Genomic DNA, 17,869 nt, shown 5'->3' with positions numbered 1-17,869 from the left:
GTTTGAAATCATTTATATTTTTATATCAACGCCAAAAAATTGATGATATTTATAGGCAGATATTAACTTTCAACTGCACAAATATCTGTGCGCAAAAAGATTACTGATATGTGGAAAAATCCTTTCTTACACTACTTCTTGAAAAAATTCGTATCCACGGAATAAGAAATCCAAGAGAGAAAAAGAGAGAATATTACTTTCTAGAAATCTTTCTGGTACAAAATTCTATCACTAAACCGTACTCTAATATTCCAACTAAGAAACGGATATAACTTTTCTCGTCTCGGCACGTAGCTGAGTATTCGAGGGGAAGAGAATCACGGGGATGCATGTTTGGAACGCGATATGAAATCCTGCGCCACGTGTTACGAGAAGCCGAAGCTTACACCAACCGAATCCGTGGGTCCAGATTACAGCGTGTTGTTCCTCTTAAAATCACGAATGTTCCCCCCTCCCCCTCTTTGAATATGTTTGTCACGTACGGGCCAAGCAACACGTCCGAATCGAGCCAAGAAATGAAAAACCATAAATTTCGGAATCTCTGTTCCTATCGCGGATGGCTCAAAATCGGATGGAAAACAGTTTATCCCGCGATTTTTTCCATCTTTGATCATCGACCATCCCTACTTGATGCATGGGAATCGAGTCTTCGAGGAGAGAAACTTAGAGAATATCGTTTGTGGATCTTTAAGGAGGAAAAGACTGCTGATTTAGAATGGTAAATTTAAAATTTCCAATTAGACACGAGTATAAGTCAAACGTGATAGAATATGGTATTATGATATGATTTTAAAATTGTAATTGAACGAAAAATATTAATTATGGAGATTCAAGGAACAAGTAGAATAAGACTAAAACGATAAGTAAGTGGAATCAGTCTGAATTCAGAAAAATAGAATAAATAGTCCTATTATATATATGATGAACGTCACTTGCTGTATTTGAGTTTATTCGTAATTACATTTTCCTTCTTTCAAAACAATCGTATTCGAACTAAACCAAAACTAGGACAAGATCACATGGATAACATTCCATACATTCTACATACTTTTAATTGACTATCATAATTATTCCCTTTTTCTTTCTCTTTAGAAATGGAAAACACGATCCGAAGGTTGAATCTGATCGAATAAATGGCGGTACAGCCATAATCTAACCCCATCCTCCGTCACTAATGGGATTATTACAGTACAGCTGGATGGTTGCTACCAGTGTGTTCCCCAAGCATCGTCCCGCGCCACCCTTCTCCACTTTTCCTTCCTTGGTACACCCTTTACATGCTAATGTCTCTGAATATCATACGAGCACCCTCTGAATATGAAATAGTTTGAAATTGGAAAGGGAAACGTCGTTCCGCTTCCACCTGATGCTTTTTCCTCTTGGAATGGGGCGTTGCCTGCGAATGCACGCGATGAAAACGAATTTCAAGGATTCGTCAAATGGAGAACCAAGTGGAATCGATTTTTAATTAAGGCAGAATTTTAGATTGGTATTAGAATGACTGGAATCACAAGAAATAACGAGTTCGTTTGCGACTATTCGATTTCTCTCGTTGGCTTCTTTTCCCTTTCTTTGTTTTTCGTTCAAAAATATAAAGTAGATCTTTATAACACGTCCTCTCTCGTCGATCGCAGGGATAGAAAATAAAAATTCCATAAATGTTTACCCTCGAAAATCAGCCTCGCGTGTCTGAAAGAAGGAGAATAGAAGTCTCGAGGAGAACGAAAAGAAATAAAATCATATTTTATCTACTATCCATCGCGTAAATAATTCCAACAATTCCAATTCCTTCGATTCGAACGCGCCAACAATGGAATGGCCGATACAGCGGTGCAGAGCAAATTTTCTACGATCACGCCTTCGCGTTGCGCTCAATCGAGCCTCTCGACTGTTAAAACCATCGAGCGAAACTTCGCCTGATCTCCCCATCCCTGCCAGGTTCACGGCTAATCAACCGTGTCGTTTAATTGCATCCCAAGCCGTGGACGCGTGGCTCTCGACCACTTCAAACGTAATTAATTCGACCACGGCCAATGATGTAAATCCTAATCAATAAATACGAGCGGCGTTATCTCGTGTAACGCGCGTCTATCGTAAATTAATTACACGCGGTTTGTTATAATAACCACTCGGTTTGGATTATCAATTAATGTCGATCGAACACTGTGACATTTTTTTTTTTTATCTTGGAAGGATTTTCTAAATTCGGTACACAGAGCCTCTGTTACTGATTATTAGTCCATTACACGTTGGGATTCTTTGGCAGAGATCATGGCTTTGGGTCTTGATTCGTTGTTATTAGAGGAACTACGAGAAAAATAGTAATTAGAGAAAGTATAAAGAGATTAATAAATTCTTATTTTTGGATACGTTTCATCATCTGTGATCAGAATTACCAGGTGAAATCCCTCGACGATTTTCCTTTTTCATGACTATTGGCACTATTATTATATCACATTTAATGCCAGATATATCACATCTAGTTGTTTAAATAATAGTCATAAGTTATTATTAATCGACTCCTTCTTCTTCCAGAATCTTTTCCTCGAATCTTTCAAATCTCCCAGATTTTTTGACCTGGAAAATCCTCTCTGTGATTCTTGAAATATGTTTTGTCTTTTCTTTTCTGATGATCAAAGGGGTCTTGGCACCATTGTTGGTCGCATCAGGGATTGAAATTCGGAGTACTGTGATTTTGATGGAATTGAAGGAGATTTAGGGGGTAGGTTACTTTTATTTTAAGTTTATTAAACTGTATATTTTAATGCAAATATCAAAATTATATATTTTATATAAATATTATTAGGTATTTCGATAATATTAATTTGTTGTATGATAATTGAATATTAAATATCAATTTAATTATTCTGAAGATATAATTTTTAATTATAATGAAAAAATATATTATTTACAAGATATGTATACAACATATCTTAAGTACGATAGCGAAAATTAAATTAGAGAGATGTAAATATTTATGATAAAAATGTTTTGTACGAATCTCTTTCTGGATCATATTAAAATTGCACATTTCTGGATAATTAAAATTTAATGCAAGTAATACATATTCAAATAACCTGAATATTAGACAATTCACAATGGATAAATTTTAAACGAAAAGGTAAGAAGATACTAAAAAAAAAAATTTGAAACAAAAACGGGAATGATTGCTATAATAAGTAGATAAGCACGACAAGCTGTGATAGATGAACCTATTCTTTTTAATTCCAGTATTAAACTCATTATTCGTAATTTATGACAGTCCCGAGTAATTTGATGCAAGATAATCATACCTAATTGAGAATAGTAAGTATGGTAATGATTTAAAGTTGGTCCCTCTCCTCGAGTTCATAAATTAAACGCGATTTCATCATCGATAACAGAAATTATTTCACGTTGATATCAACTGACAAAAGAAAAATTCCCATTAGAAAATATTGAATTAGCAAAAATTGTCTAAAATACACTCGATAATTCATCTTGCAATATCACCAACAAACACGTCCAAAATTAGAATTAAAAGGAAAGTGCGTTGAATATTGTATTTATTTATTTACTCGTTATAATTTTTAATCTTCTTCGAGATATATATCGTTTGGACTTGTTCGTGCTCGATTAACAGCATATACCCAACACTATTTCATCTTTCGTTAATAATAACTCTTTGAAACTACTTCAGCAATTCCAACATTTTTGTGACGTTCCATTTTAAACGATTCACGCACTATATAAATAATAATAATATCAATATAATACCCGTCTAATCATCTGTGGATTTCAAACAGTTTCAAATTTATATATATATATATATGGATAGATACGTTTCAAACTTCAGGCGAACGCGTGAAAACAATCGTATAACTGTTTCGTATAACGGAAGGAACAATCGTCTGGCAAATAACCACAATCTACTCTCGGATCCCGCTTTGAAACATCCACCTGTTCCGCTTTTCCCGCGAAAATAATAAATTTGATCGGTTCATCGTCGATTCTCTGTCGAGCAAGTGACAGCCGATACCGCGTTGAAATTCACGCGCGGTGATTTCGACGTTGATCACAAAGCGTGCCACCACACGCGAATGAGAGAGAGAAAAAGAGAGAGAAAGAGGGAGAGAGAAAGGAATAAACCAATGCACCAAATAATTCTGGTAAAAACTACATAGAACGCGGTCGAAGTATCTGGCGGAACCTAGGGGTCGCGATAAAAAAAAAATCCCTCTGGTTGGGAGAAAAATGGACAGGTGCAGGTATATATTTCAACAGCCTCCCCCCACTTCCCCCAATTGCATGCCTATCGCCTCGTTTCATGGCCTCGAATTGCATGCCTGTCGAATTGGAAGCTCGTGGTTTGACTCGGTGCGCCAGTTCACCGTCCGCGTTTCACGAATATTAAAACGCTTCGTTAATTCCGAATAATCGAATTAACGATTGCTATATTACAGTGAGAATATACGTTGAGGTTATTGGAAGATCTTTCTAAGGGGGAATAAAGGAATCGTGTTATTTCGTTTTTTGAATTTAAGTGTCGAGGAGTGTCGAGAGTGGCGATACGGAAGCATGGAATCGGTAGATTGCATCGATCGCGACAAAATGTACGATCGACTGACTTGGAGGGATAAACAGAAGCAAAAGCAAACACGTATAAATCATTCGCTGTTTGGTGCTGCGAATGCATCGATCATCACGTTGCTCGTTCCTTTCGTTCGTTATTAATATACCGAGGATCGGTCAATGATTATCATCGAAATGAGATTGGGAAGATCGGTTTTAGACAGAAAGCAATGGTCTAGTTTTTTTTTTTATAAATGTACAAATCCGCTAGATGGTGTTGTTGAGTTTCTCTAGCAGATCTTCATGTTTGGTTTCAATTGTGACATCGATACGTAACTTTATCGTGTTGGATTACTCTCGAAGATTATTCGACAAAAGATTTGCATATTAATTTTCATGGATTTGATCATAAAAGGCGAGTTATTGGAGATAATTTTTCGAAAAAATGAAAAGAGAGAATTGTAGAAATGCAATTATGATAAAAGTACTTAACAATCTTTGATTTTATATCGATTATAACACATTCAATCTGCTACATTCAGTGTTTGTTGAAGGTGTACATGTAAGTCCCCTCTCTTTTGTGCGATAACGTTTCGAAATGTATGCTGTGCAAATCCGGCTAAAACGCAAATGCAGTTCGGTGAAACATATTTGGTCGCAGAGCGAGCTTTCTAAATGCAATTGTCAACGTATGTAACCAAAGTTCGTTCCACTTTTGTTTACAATCTCGTGCGTTGGGAATTGCCGCTTTTAAAAGTGTTACACGCAGTCAAACGCGTGTTCATGTTTGATCGAATATATTCTTTTGATGTTTCAAATTCATTGAACGTAGAACAGAGCAAAGAAAATCTATAAAGAAACGCATAGAATGAAAATGATTGTTTATTTTATTTTTATTTGATGAAAAGTTTAAATATTATTTTAGGAATATTTTAGCAAAATATCCATTTATAATAACTGTATTCAACTTTATCAACAATACTCAAAATCTTGATAGTTTCAAACTTCATACAATCTTATCACGTACCATCTTGCACCCATAGCATTTCCTGCATTTTTCCAAGTCATCCAAGCACAATTTTTTCTTTCCATTCTATCTTTTTGTAATTCAACCTCAATCACATGATACATCAATCATGCTTTTCCATTTAAAGGAATAGTTTGAAATATAAAATATTCTTACATGATGTATCTAAAGAATAATTTTATTATTTTATTTTATTTTTATTTTAAGTGCCAGAGGAATCTACTACCAGCATTGTATAATTTTCTTGTATTCTTGATATTTACGATCGTAGACGCGTATCTCCCCCTTCTAATTTTTTAATTATTTACAACGATCGTATAAAATTACACAAAAATATTTCAATCTTTCATGAACGAACTTTCATGAGAATCGAATCCCAAGAGACCAGCAATCAACTACCACGTAAACAAGGAATTTTTCGATCTTAATATCTCTCCATTGGAATCCGGGAAACGTAGAAAATTCACAAGAAAATTTTCTGGCCAGCTACCACGGATGGAAGCAAATCCGTCTTGAAATTCGCCACCCCCATCTTTCTACGTGCTAAAATCCGTCCACTGAATATTAAGGCGACGTGGACGAATATTAAATCGCCGATCCGCAAGCTCGTTCGAGGCGAGGGGTGCAAGAAGATGAAGAAGAAAGGGGGTGGATATTTTAAAGGCTGCAGAGTCGGGCTAACGAACGGGCCAGTTTGTGCACCAGACGAACCAGTTATCGATAATTCAAAGTAACATCGTGTAAATTAGAAGTTATATGTACGTATTTTCTTGTTAAACTGTTTCTGCAACCGTTCCCCGCAGGGGTAAATATTTATCCAACGTTACCTAGAAATCCGCCAGACGCTTGATTTTCGCGAGCGAATTGATAATAATTGGTATGTTTGCACGTGCTAAAATAATTGGAACACGACGATTGTTATATTTTCCTCTTCCGTGGAAATATTTGAACCACGTAATTCCTTGCTCCGTTTTCGTTACGTCGTACTCCACGGATGAGAAATAATTCATGTTGAAAGTTAATTTTGCTGGAGTTTGATCGATGATGATTGATTGGAAATTGGGATTTAATTGGAAGAAAAATTGTGATAATTTAATAAAGATGAATATTTTTATATTTTGATTTTTCATTAGAAGATATCAATTCAAGGATTAATCAATCTGTGAAAATCTGTCTGATTTCGTTGTTAAATTATTATATTCATCCGTGGATAAAAAATTTATCTTTTCTATTTATTGTATTTATCATGTATGGACAGAAACTTGTATATATCCAAAACACTCGTTTTATGTATTGTATTATATCTTTTACATAATATTTTAATATTTTTAATTTTTCTCTTTTATAAGATAAATAAAACGAATTAAAGCAAAATTAAATGTGAAAAGTACTTATTTAAAAAACAACATTCCATATGTTGCTTCGAATTGATATGCAAATAAAGTGGCGCGCAAATTTAATGTAAATCGTAGATACGTGTTTTTATAAAACGTCAAATAAAACAGAAAAATACGCGTAAATATTTATGATACGTTTCCACTTTGATAGATCGAAATTCTAGCAATGTTAAAATCAGATCAATAACTCTCTTTAGAAGGTATCGATCTAGAAACCTTGGAAAATTTCAAATAAATCGGAATTTTTTTTAGATATTCCAGGTTTCCTTTGCCAATAAAATTCATCCACAGCGTCAGAAACAACATCTGCATATTAAACGGGATACAATCAAACACGCTAATTACTTTGACCTATATCCGTTCCCATTACACTCAACGAGCAATTGACAACCACAAATTTGTAAGCCACTCGTATCATCCGTATATCTGATAATCATGAAAGCGTGATCCAATCGGCCAGTTTAGATTATCTAGATGGGAGGACGAGTAGTCCATTCTCTCTCACCACATTAGATGGTAAACTTCAAACTGATTTGCCATTGCAATCGCTAATATCTGTCATTTCATAGCAAGCATGCACTTTTGCGCGATAGTATGGTCTTAGAAATTAATCTTGTATTGTTTCACAGATATATATGATTGGATGAACGTCGATCTTAGTCAAAATAAATGCAGAAATTGTTATTTTTAATTATTGATGATTAAAATATCTCCAAACGCGATTCAAATTATCACAAACTTATTTTATAATCATATTAAAATTAGAGAACTTTGAAACTGCTACGAGTCAAAAGATGTTAACTTCGAGTCAAACGATCATCAGAAGCGTGAAACTATGCTCTTTGAAGTGCTTTTTCAATTATCTCGATACGATTTCCGGTTCCCGAGATATCGTCCTGTAAAGAAAAGGTTAATTTTTAATCAAATTCTATCTTACTCGCTCGCTTCTCGTCTCACTGACCTACCCTGAATTCCAGACAAGCGATAGACGCGATTCCTGGAAGCCGTCTATCCACTTGCAGGAAAAAATATAGGTCACTCGATTCACCGTCTCAATCGTTATGAATACTTCGAATTCCTTGTATCTCGATAACCGATTGAAATATCGATGTAAAACAACAAAAGAGACGTTCGATGCCTCGATTTTTCCTCCATTTTTCTAGAATCGTATTTTCTCTATATTTTCTATATACGTTCTTTACATTCGCTGCCAACTTTTTTCAAAATCTCCTTATATAGCACACGTATATAACACGATTTCTTCAAAAGGATATTAATCCGCCGACGTTTTACGCTCCCTCAAACGTGTTCTCAATCCCTTTTGGGAAGGGGACTGGTTGCAATCAAAAGCCCGAGGCGATAAAACGTTTATCGGTTAACGACGAAACTTGTCGACGAGTCTAACTCGGTGTTCGTTGGTTAATTAAATCACGATTCGTATTTGTTGACTGTGTTGACTAATTACGGACGTGATTGTAATATCGAGGAGTATAATCGTTGGAAGGGATCCCCCGTGTGTCGTCTTTGGGAATTGTTTGTCGGGATTCTTGGAATTTGTTATGAATTCTAACATTTTTTTCTTTCGAGGTTTCACTTGAATGTGATACAGAATAAAGGAAGTGTAATTGGCAATCATCATTGCAGAAATCGTGGGAAAATAATTGGATTTTAATTCTATTTCTGACTGATGCATAACTGTTCGTCATGATTGTTAAAATAAAGTTTTTCGTGAAATGAACTTTATGGATTCCAAAATAATAATACACTGTAGAGTAGTGTATAAATGTTTTAGCATTGTTGAGAATTTCTATTCTCTTTTATTTTGGTACGTTTCTTTAAATTTTCTGCTGCTTCAATTTACCATAGTGAATAGTTTATTATAATTGTACCTTTATTGAATGAATTGCGAATTTTAATAGTTAATCGTGTAAATCATCGAATTATCGACACAAATGTATACACAAATCTGTAAGCAAATCTCTATTAGCCAGCTTTGAAAACAAGCTAATGTTTGTCCGGATCAAATTATATGAATTTTCAATTACACAGTATTAATTGTGTAATTATTCATTTGTATCATCTAATTTTATATTTAATTAGTTGAAATTGTGTCTAATAAATTTTTATATTTTAATTAAATTATTGTACGGTATAATATAAATTCCAGCATAAAACAAAAATATCTCGTGATTTGTACTTGTTCCATGAATAATGCAACATCTTTAGAGGATTGATATGATTGCTTTTGTAACCACAATGTGATTTCGTAAGCGATGCAAAATTAGAGTAGATCTCCAGATGGAAGCGAGCATTTTCTGAACAATGGTGTACGGATAAATTACAACTGATTTAAACATTATCCGTTGTAGGATGGATGACACTTATGGATGAGATGCTGTTCCTTGAGACAGAATATATTAATCTTTGCAAAAGGATTTGTATTACTTCTAACATTCGTTCGGCAAATTTGTATGCTGTATTATGACATAATTTGCTACTTTAATTTAATATCCTTGCTCTAATTAAAGTTTTGATGAAATTATACATCTATATATTTTTTAAACTGAACATTGTAACTCATATATTAATTTTGTAAATGTGTGAATAACATAATCGTGTGTTTAAATAAAATTAAATTCTATGGGATTTTACAGATTATTTTATACTCTTAGATTCATATTATTTTGTAAATCGAATATTCTTTTTATAATTTATGCTATTTTTCAAAAATAAGATTATTAGTATTAACAATACATGATTAAACAATAAAAATTCACAAAGATCCTGTACAAATTATCTTAATCATCATAAAATAGAATTTAGACAATTCTAAAGTGAAATATCCCTAATAATTTAACAAACAAACCTAACATTTTTATATTCAAACATATTAACACTTTAAATAAAAATAAAATAAAAAAAAATAATAATACTAAAACCATCCATTTCTAAAAATTCTATTTTATCTTCCAAGGTTACCCACCATTTATTCCCTTATCTCACCTAACATATTCCAAAGAAAACATATCACCATTTTCTAACCAGACCCGAAAAATCCAGCGTGAAAAATTCCACCACAAAAAAAGAAAAAAAACACCAAACGCAACATCGTCCTCCCTGAAAACAGGTCGAAGAAACAGGAAAAGAAACTGCAGGGGCGGAAAAACAGGAAGAATCTGCGGTAACGAAGCGAGCTGGCATTCGCGTTGCCTCGACGCGAGACACGAGGAACGAACAAGGAGGAACAATCGCGATTATCACGAGGAAGAGAGAAGGGTTAAGAGAGGAGTAGAAGAAACGGTGTCCTGTCGATGATGATGATAATACGAGTCCCGGAAAATTACATTCTCGTTATTTCTCGCCGCTCTTTGAGTCGTGATAGAGGGTTGAGGAAGGGGTTGAAAGAGAGAGAGAGAGAGATTTATAATGCGCCCGTTGGAACGTCAACGAAAAAACCGAAATGATGGGAAATGAGGTGAATGTTCGCCTTTCCTCGCTACTCGGCCGAAGAAAGAATGAGAGAGTCGTTCCCCTTTTCATAATGGTTAAGCAATTTCGCGATCTACTCTTCGTCCTCCATTATTATTTTCCGTATTACGCGGATTCGCCGGTTTTTTAATGAGTCGTTTCAATAGAAGAGACCTCTTAACCAATAAATGTTTCACGCTACAGGATTCTGTCTGATGGTGTCTCATCATTTGTCACATCAAGTTCGAATAGCTGCCCCATTCCGAATAATTTTTTCAAAGATTTATTGTACAAGTTGTTTCTCGATTTGGAATTTTGTTCCAGATTATTAATCAAGAATAAATCTTCTGTTTGTTCATTAATTTTTTATCTCTGTATAATCCATTCTAGTATAATATTGGTAATAAATTGTAGAAGACGAGCTACTGACATCTCTTTCAGAATTTTATATTATTCATCAAATAGGATTTTGTTTGAATCTCTTGTTTCTGGATCTTCTCGTAAATAATTTATTTAACTGATAAAATTAGGAATTGTTGATCGTAAAGTTTCTTTCTATGTCGAAATAATTGAAGCGCATTACTCGTGCTTATTACTTGTTGTCTTTTCTTGTTGTCCATATTTAAAATTTTCGCATCGAGTTGTTACAATTTAACGATTTCACAGTTTAATTATATGTTACACGAATCGGTATTAAATTGATGAAATGTTAGCAAGTACAATTTAATACTTACTACTTATCATTTAATGAACCGTCTTTTAATTGCTGGCATGGCCCAGTAATTTTAATGCTAACAAGCATGGCAACCGGAATGTGTACATCCATATATTATGAAATTAACATCAACCGTCGACCGTAAAGTGTAATTTATGTATAACGCATCAATCAGGTGGGAGGAATTATTTTGCGTATCGAGGAAATAGTTTAACAGGCGAACGAAATAGTTTGCTGTCGAAGAAGGAAGCATAAAATTCGAAAATTAATAACAACTTCACGGCAACGCGTAATTTCTCGATACAAACTCAAAGTGTATTAATTTCGTTAACGGGAGCATTATCGACAAATTGTTCTCACATAGTTTTCAGGATAATAATTATTGGTAATGTTTATATCGATAGGTGTTCCATACCTATTCATCCTTATGTACAATTACGATAAATTTTTATACGGTTGTATATATTTATTAAACACAGAAATTATTCTTGCTTAATTATTTAATAAGGTAACCTGGAAATTAAAAATACAAATATATATAGATACTTAATGAGACTATTAATGTTTATAAGTTTATCGAGAAGTTAAAATTATCACTATTAATTAATTTAATTGATTCTTGTTATAACAGTTCCTTTCTTTGTCCAACCTTTTTCAAAAGTTCTACCAATATTTTTCACATTTTTCACATAATTTTTTTTCACATAAACTCGTAAGGCTTCGTTACAATAAAACAATTGCAATATTTGAGTTTGAATGTTCATCCAAACGGTTTCAAATTTAATCACATATTTTTCATTGATTACTCGATATTATCAAATCGTCCATTCGCAGCAACTTAATGCATCGCCTATCCTTTGAATAATCGATGTTCCACCGTGCAGATTCTGCGAACACGTCATATTTACCATTATATACCTCGCAGTAGCTGCGCTCCTAACCTAAATCTCCTCCATTGAAATTAATCGAATGCGAGGCGCCATTTAAGAGACACATTGCGCCCTCTGCAGGGTCGAGAACTTAACTCTTGAAATACTATCCACTCCCCGCGCTCTTAAGCGCTTTTAACCGTGTGCTGAATTATTATCGAAGTATAAAGCTAATTCACCTATAAAATTTTCGAACGAACAAACAAGTTGCCGATTGTCCCTTTAAATCTCGACCTCGTTGGAGTCCTTTACGTCGTTTTTCTTAAATCAGGCCAACCTCGGAGCACCAGTAATCACGGATGCAATGATTTCGAACGAATGTTTAGAGAAACCTCGAAACGCAGCGAGGTTTAATGGAGGGAAGGAAGATGCTTCTGCTCTCCTTTCGCAATTTCGAATCCGGAGATCATAAGGATCGGTTATATGGGTAAAGAAACGTTTTACAAGTATTAAAGCTCGAACTGTTGGCCACTCCTTCGAAACTCGTGGCAGAGTTCGAGATAATGCACGATCGAAGAAGATGGAGGGATTCTTTCTTGGATTTTGACCACTGCAACGTGGAATCTATGAAGGAGATCGATGAAAATGTTTCCTTCATTCTTTGCAATGAATTTTCGACCTAACGATTGTAATATTGTCGAACACTTGTGTGTATTTGATATTAATTTCAATATGATAGATTTAATAGGTGGAAATTACATTTTACATGGGAAATTAAGTTTTAACTGTAAGTAATAATATGTAGTCAAAATGGAATATTTAAATGAGGAAAAATGAGACGAATTTTTTTAAAAAACGAATGGAAATTATGCAAATTACTGGAAAATTCCTAAGATGTTTATACTTTTTCAAATGTATTTTACGAACAAGTGTGTTTCTTTATTTCTCGCGATATCGATTTTAAAAATTAATGAAAATATATTAAATAAAATTATGCTAAATAGGAGTAATGGAACAAGTTGATGAACAAGTATCAAATAATACGAGAACAGTGTGTAATAAAATATTACGTTAAGGAACGAAGTAATTGCCATAAAATTATGGAAAAACGTAATTTTAACGAGAATGCAGATCTCATTAAAAATTTGCACAACATCCAGCAGTCTGCACAATTATCATTTCAAAAATTACATTTCCTCTTCCATTATTCTCCTGCAAAAAAAATTGTATAAGATATCAAATACATTAAAAAAAAAAAACTCGATTCAATATCCCGATATTATAAATATCCCCCGTTGATGAAGTTACCATGACAGTTATTCGTTTCACGGTTCCAAAAAAGATTATTTATGCCTTCCTTCGTCATTAATATTTATTTTCAACCGTGCTTTGATCGAAAATTTTTAATCAATTATCACTTTTTGCGTTAATCGAAGCTCATTTAATATTCAAATTTATTTTCATTTTCGTTACACGACGCTGTTGCACGTATAACGTGTAATCTTCCTCGATCAAAAAAAAAAAAAAGGAAAAAAGAAGAAATAATCGATCGATCGCTCGTAAATCATGGATCGTGTCACGAGTTTTCGTCTGATGATGGAATTTCCAATCACGGATCGGGCATTCGACAGGTCACAATTAATCGTCAGTCCAATTAAACCGGCTGCGAATCAAAGATGTGTTTCGTGAATTATTGCGCGAATATCGAGGGATCCGTAGAAAACCGGAAGTCGACCAATTCATTAATCGTTCGTGGCGCGGCCATGATTGATAGAGGAAAGTTTAATCCTTTGCGGACGAATGGCAGACCAAATTTATTTCCTTGAAAAAAAATTGAATCAAGTTAAATTAAGTTCTAATATATGCAATTTCTATTTAATAGTAAATTTTTATTAAAATAATGTAACGTTTATTCGTAAATGTTTAAATCTCTGATTTATAATCACAGAAAATATCTTCGACTTGTCGAGAATATCAAAGAGTCGAGAGAGTGTGCAAAGGATTAAACATACGACAATTTATAGTAATTTGACACGAGGAAAATATTTGCATTGTTAAAGGGTTTTTATGAAAAGAATGCTAATGAATTATATTTTTCATAAAGTTAAATATTTTCACAAAGAGCTACGGTCGTACCTAATTTTCCAATTAACTTGTTCAACAACATGGTCTCCAATTTTTCATTATCTTGAGTGAACTTGGTGCGAGTTAACATTCTTGGTACAAGTTTTAAGTGGAAATTTTTCAGCTAGGAAGAAACGAACGATTCTACTCTTCTTTAAATTAAAAATCACACTCTCAGTTTCCTTTGTTCTACTCCATTCAACAAGTAAATACAATTAAGGATCCTCATTTCATTGTCTTTTCTTGAATCGAACTAATTTTCATTTTACATCCTCTATTTTCTTTTTTTTTAAGTTTTTGTCTTTGTAATTTTCATTTTTTTTCTCTCTTTCTAAATTAGATAAGTTTTCCATCATGACTGAATCAAGTATCCAACAAAAGCGTTAATTTCAATCCACTCGTGGAATTATATTATTTAATAATAAAATTGATTTATTAACAAAGTTTTAATAATTATGAAATATCCATATCTATGAGAATTTTCGAATTTCAACTTCCATAAGTTCAAGATTCTCCTTTTGTTTCAAAGTTGTTCAATGTTTTTTTAAATCCAGAGTCTCATAAAGTTGTTTCAAGTCGAGGATTGAAAATAATATAATAACTTCTTGACGAACGTAACGAGCACCAATTAAAATTTTCAATGTTATTCGAGCCTTGACGAGATCTGAAAACTGATATCTTTTTGTAAATAATTATCTTTTTTTTCAATGTAATTGAACGCTATTTCAGAAATACAAAAATCATGTCATCCACCTCGCCTTTATAAATTAAATCCAATAAATCCGATATCGTGGAATGATAAATCGACAAAATGACGAAGCCCATATCGGATGGAATCGAAATCGATCTCGTTATATTATAAATAAATAAAAGAGCGAGTAAAATGTGTCGCTCGTGAGATACGTCGTATTATGCAACGCTTAACTAACCATCCAGTTTTGTTTAACCAATGTCCGGGACATCATTACGTCTCGAATTTATGGTGATGGCCGGTTGTAAGCTGGATCTGAACTAAAATATAATCATGATATATCGTTATAATTAGGCTTCTATCGTGTTTAACGTCTATTAACCTCGTTGCCACGAAGAGTGCAGGTGGTTCCCCGGACACTTTGATTGGCCATTTGGTTACTGCGAAATCGATATCGAGGTATCGAGGTTATTTTCTCGGTTGTTGTTCCGGGGATTTTGTGGTTGTTGAGGTAACGGAAGATTGCTTTAAAGAATTTTGAAATTGAAGAGAATTGGAAATGTTTGAAATTGATTTGATTCCTTTCGAATCAAATTGTGAATAAATAATTCTTATTACGACAGATATTTAGAAAATATTATTTCATACGTGCAATTTGGAACGAATTTTTAAAATATTTGTTTTTTTTTAAATTGTTTTTATAATTGGATATTATTGCACGTATAATAATATGTCTCTTCGTGACAATCAATTGATTTAATTGGAAAATTAACTCGAATACAATTGTAACAATTGTAATTTATGTTAACTACAATCCAATAGCGTTGAGTTGAGAATTAACAGCTTTTTAACTTACGCTTTATATTCGTTTTAATTAGATAAATAATTCCTTTAAACTATAAGAATAAAGCGACACAAACAAACTTTCCAATTTGCATTCGAATATTACACAGTCGTGTTAATTAACGGAGTGTTCAATCAACAATGTTGAGCGTAAAAAAAAAAAAAAATAAATTTTCCAATTAGTACTTGTTTTAACGAGCAATCAAATTTTCATTTACCTCGTGTTTCACGACTTGAAAAAAGAATCTTTCGTTAATTTTTCTATTGAAATAATTTCCGACCTAAGGATTAATCCCGATTGTTTTCACCTAACTCGTCCTTTCGCCACGCGCTGCAATCATCTCTCATGCAGCACTACTCGGCTACAGCTGTGCTATTTTAATGAAAAGCCATAGTACAGAAACTTAATTACCCAGAAGAATTAATTCCAACTCTATACCTTCGTTTAACCGAAATTGAACGCGTAACCTGAAATTCTTCTCGAATCTAGTGACCCATAAGTCATGGTCCCCCATTGATTCTCTCTCGAGCGAAGTTTCAACTAAAACATTGCGCATTTAATCAACGTGATTTTTGGTGATATTCGAATTTCAACGAATTTGATTGAATGACCAGCTCTTATGAGAGAACTTTCCATTTTCTTCCTTTTTTCCCCTTTAAAAAAGATTTTCAATTTCAGTGAAAAATAACGACAGTGGCACCTTCGAGCATTTCGTGCCAGGTTTAAATAATTAAAACCATTTTCAATGTTGAGAAGCAGTAATCGTTTCACACTGAGTTTCAATCGTTGAAACGTTGGGAAAATAATAATTATATTGCAGGTTGCTTTTTGAACGTGCTTGTTGTGCTAGAAAAAGTAAGAGAGAGAGAGAGAAAGAGAGGATAAAGGGATAAATAATTACGTCTGGAAATAGGCATGTAAAAATATAGGTTTCGTTATAAATTTTCTTTGAGATCTTTTTTCCCTCTCTCTTTTTTCTCAACTTGAATTTCCGCGGTGACGCAATTTTTTCCTCTCCCTTTTTCCCCGTTGATTTTCCACATCGACGCGTATTCCAGTAATTCGACGCGATGCGTCTCGACGTCGGCAACATCGTTATCCATATACGTCGATGACCTGGTCGGACATTTGATGAGGATCGAATTTATAATTCGTAAACATATTTACATTCAAATAGGGAATTAACGTGAAAAAGAATAGAATGATTCCTCATTTCGACGTTTATTTTATTGCATTAGTAAAATATCGAATTGTATATATCTTACTATGAAAAGAGGAACAACATCTTCTTCGTTTCTGAAGTTCTTTGCACTTATTTCTTTTATTAAATCTCGAGATCGTATCGTGTTTGATTTATTAACTTTTCTCTATATCTTGATAAGTTTCTTAATGAAAAAGAATCTACGGTGTATTCATGTGCTTCGTACTTGTAATACCTTGTTAATACACGTTTATTCTTTATCTCTCTGATTCTTATTCTTCTTCAGATGTATATATATATCTCTTATACTCTTTATAATGATCATTATTTGTATGCAGTTAAAGCGATATCGTCATAAATTAAGGACGACGTAACGAGGTCATCGCTAATGTCGCGTATCCTATTCTTGTCAATTATTGTATCCGATAATCTATTACAGCGTGTCCACGGTTGCTTGTTTACGGTGTAAATTATGCAGAGTAAAAAATTTCTATTCAAAATTATTCCTTAATTTTTTAAAATACGGAACGATTCATTAAATTTCTTGAAAATAACTTGTTAATTTCTTTTCTTAACCGCAATCTTCTTGACGAAATAATCTTGAAAAACAGGAAGAAAGAAAAGAAACTTTGTCCAAAATGATTTCGTGAATTAAAAAAAGTCACACACAATCGAAAAACCGTATTAGAAATGAACAGATTAATTAATTATGCTTGTATGTATTCCTCTGTAAGTTTGAATTAAGTTACCTCCAAATACTTTTCTCAGACTTTTTCTTTGAATCATCCATAGATATCCAATGAATTACTTCCACGTTCTTAAGAAAGTATTGTTTGTCACACTTTTACGAATGTCTTGACGTCTTCTTCAATGTCCTCGCAATTTTTAACGAATCACATTCACAAAATACAGTCTTAACTCGTTTTGTATTGCGTTCGATCAAACGAAACCTAGAAAAACAAATAGAATCAGAAAAGATATT

At 33.4% G+C, this 17,869-nt stretch overlaps 1 protein-coding gene across 15 annotated transcripts in view; it reads right to left on the bottom strand.

Annotated features, from left to right (window-relative positions):
- The window catches only part of LOC108002966 (zwei Ig domain protein zig-8-like), a 257,216-nt gene that overhangs the window by 79,305 nt on the left and 160,042 nt on the right, over nucleotides 1-17,869 (bottom strand). For 3 of the 15 annotated variants that reach the window (XR_009831837.1, XM_062081112.1, XM_028669261.2), the window contains exon 1: nucleotides 14,164-15,446. The exons of 10 other annotated variants lie outside the window; for them this stretch is intronic. The gene's annotated coding sequence lies outside the window, so the exon portion shown is untranslated. Of the gene's footprint in view, nucleotides 1-14,163; nucleotides 15,447-17,636; nucleotides 17,838-17,869 lie in introns of those variants that run through there. 2 more of the 15 variants (XM_062081052.1, XM_062081563.1) reach the window with 2 other exon arrangements.

This window comes from Apis cerana, linkage group LG1 (assembly GCF_029169275.1).
Source record: "Apis cerana isolate GH-2021 linkage group LG1, AcerK_1.0, whole genome shotgun sequence".
NCBI classification, from domain to species: Eukaryota; Metazoa; Arthropoda; class Insecta; order Hymenoptera; family Apidae; genus Apis; species Apis cerana.
This window is presented reverse-complemented; position numbering and strand designations above follow the sequence as displayed.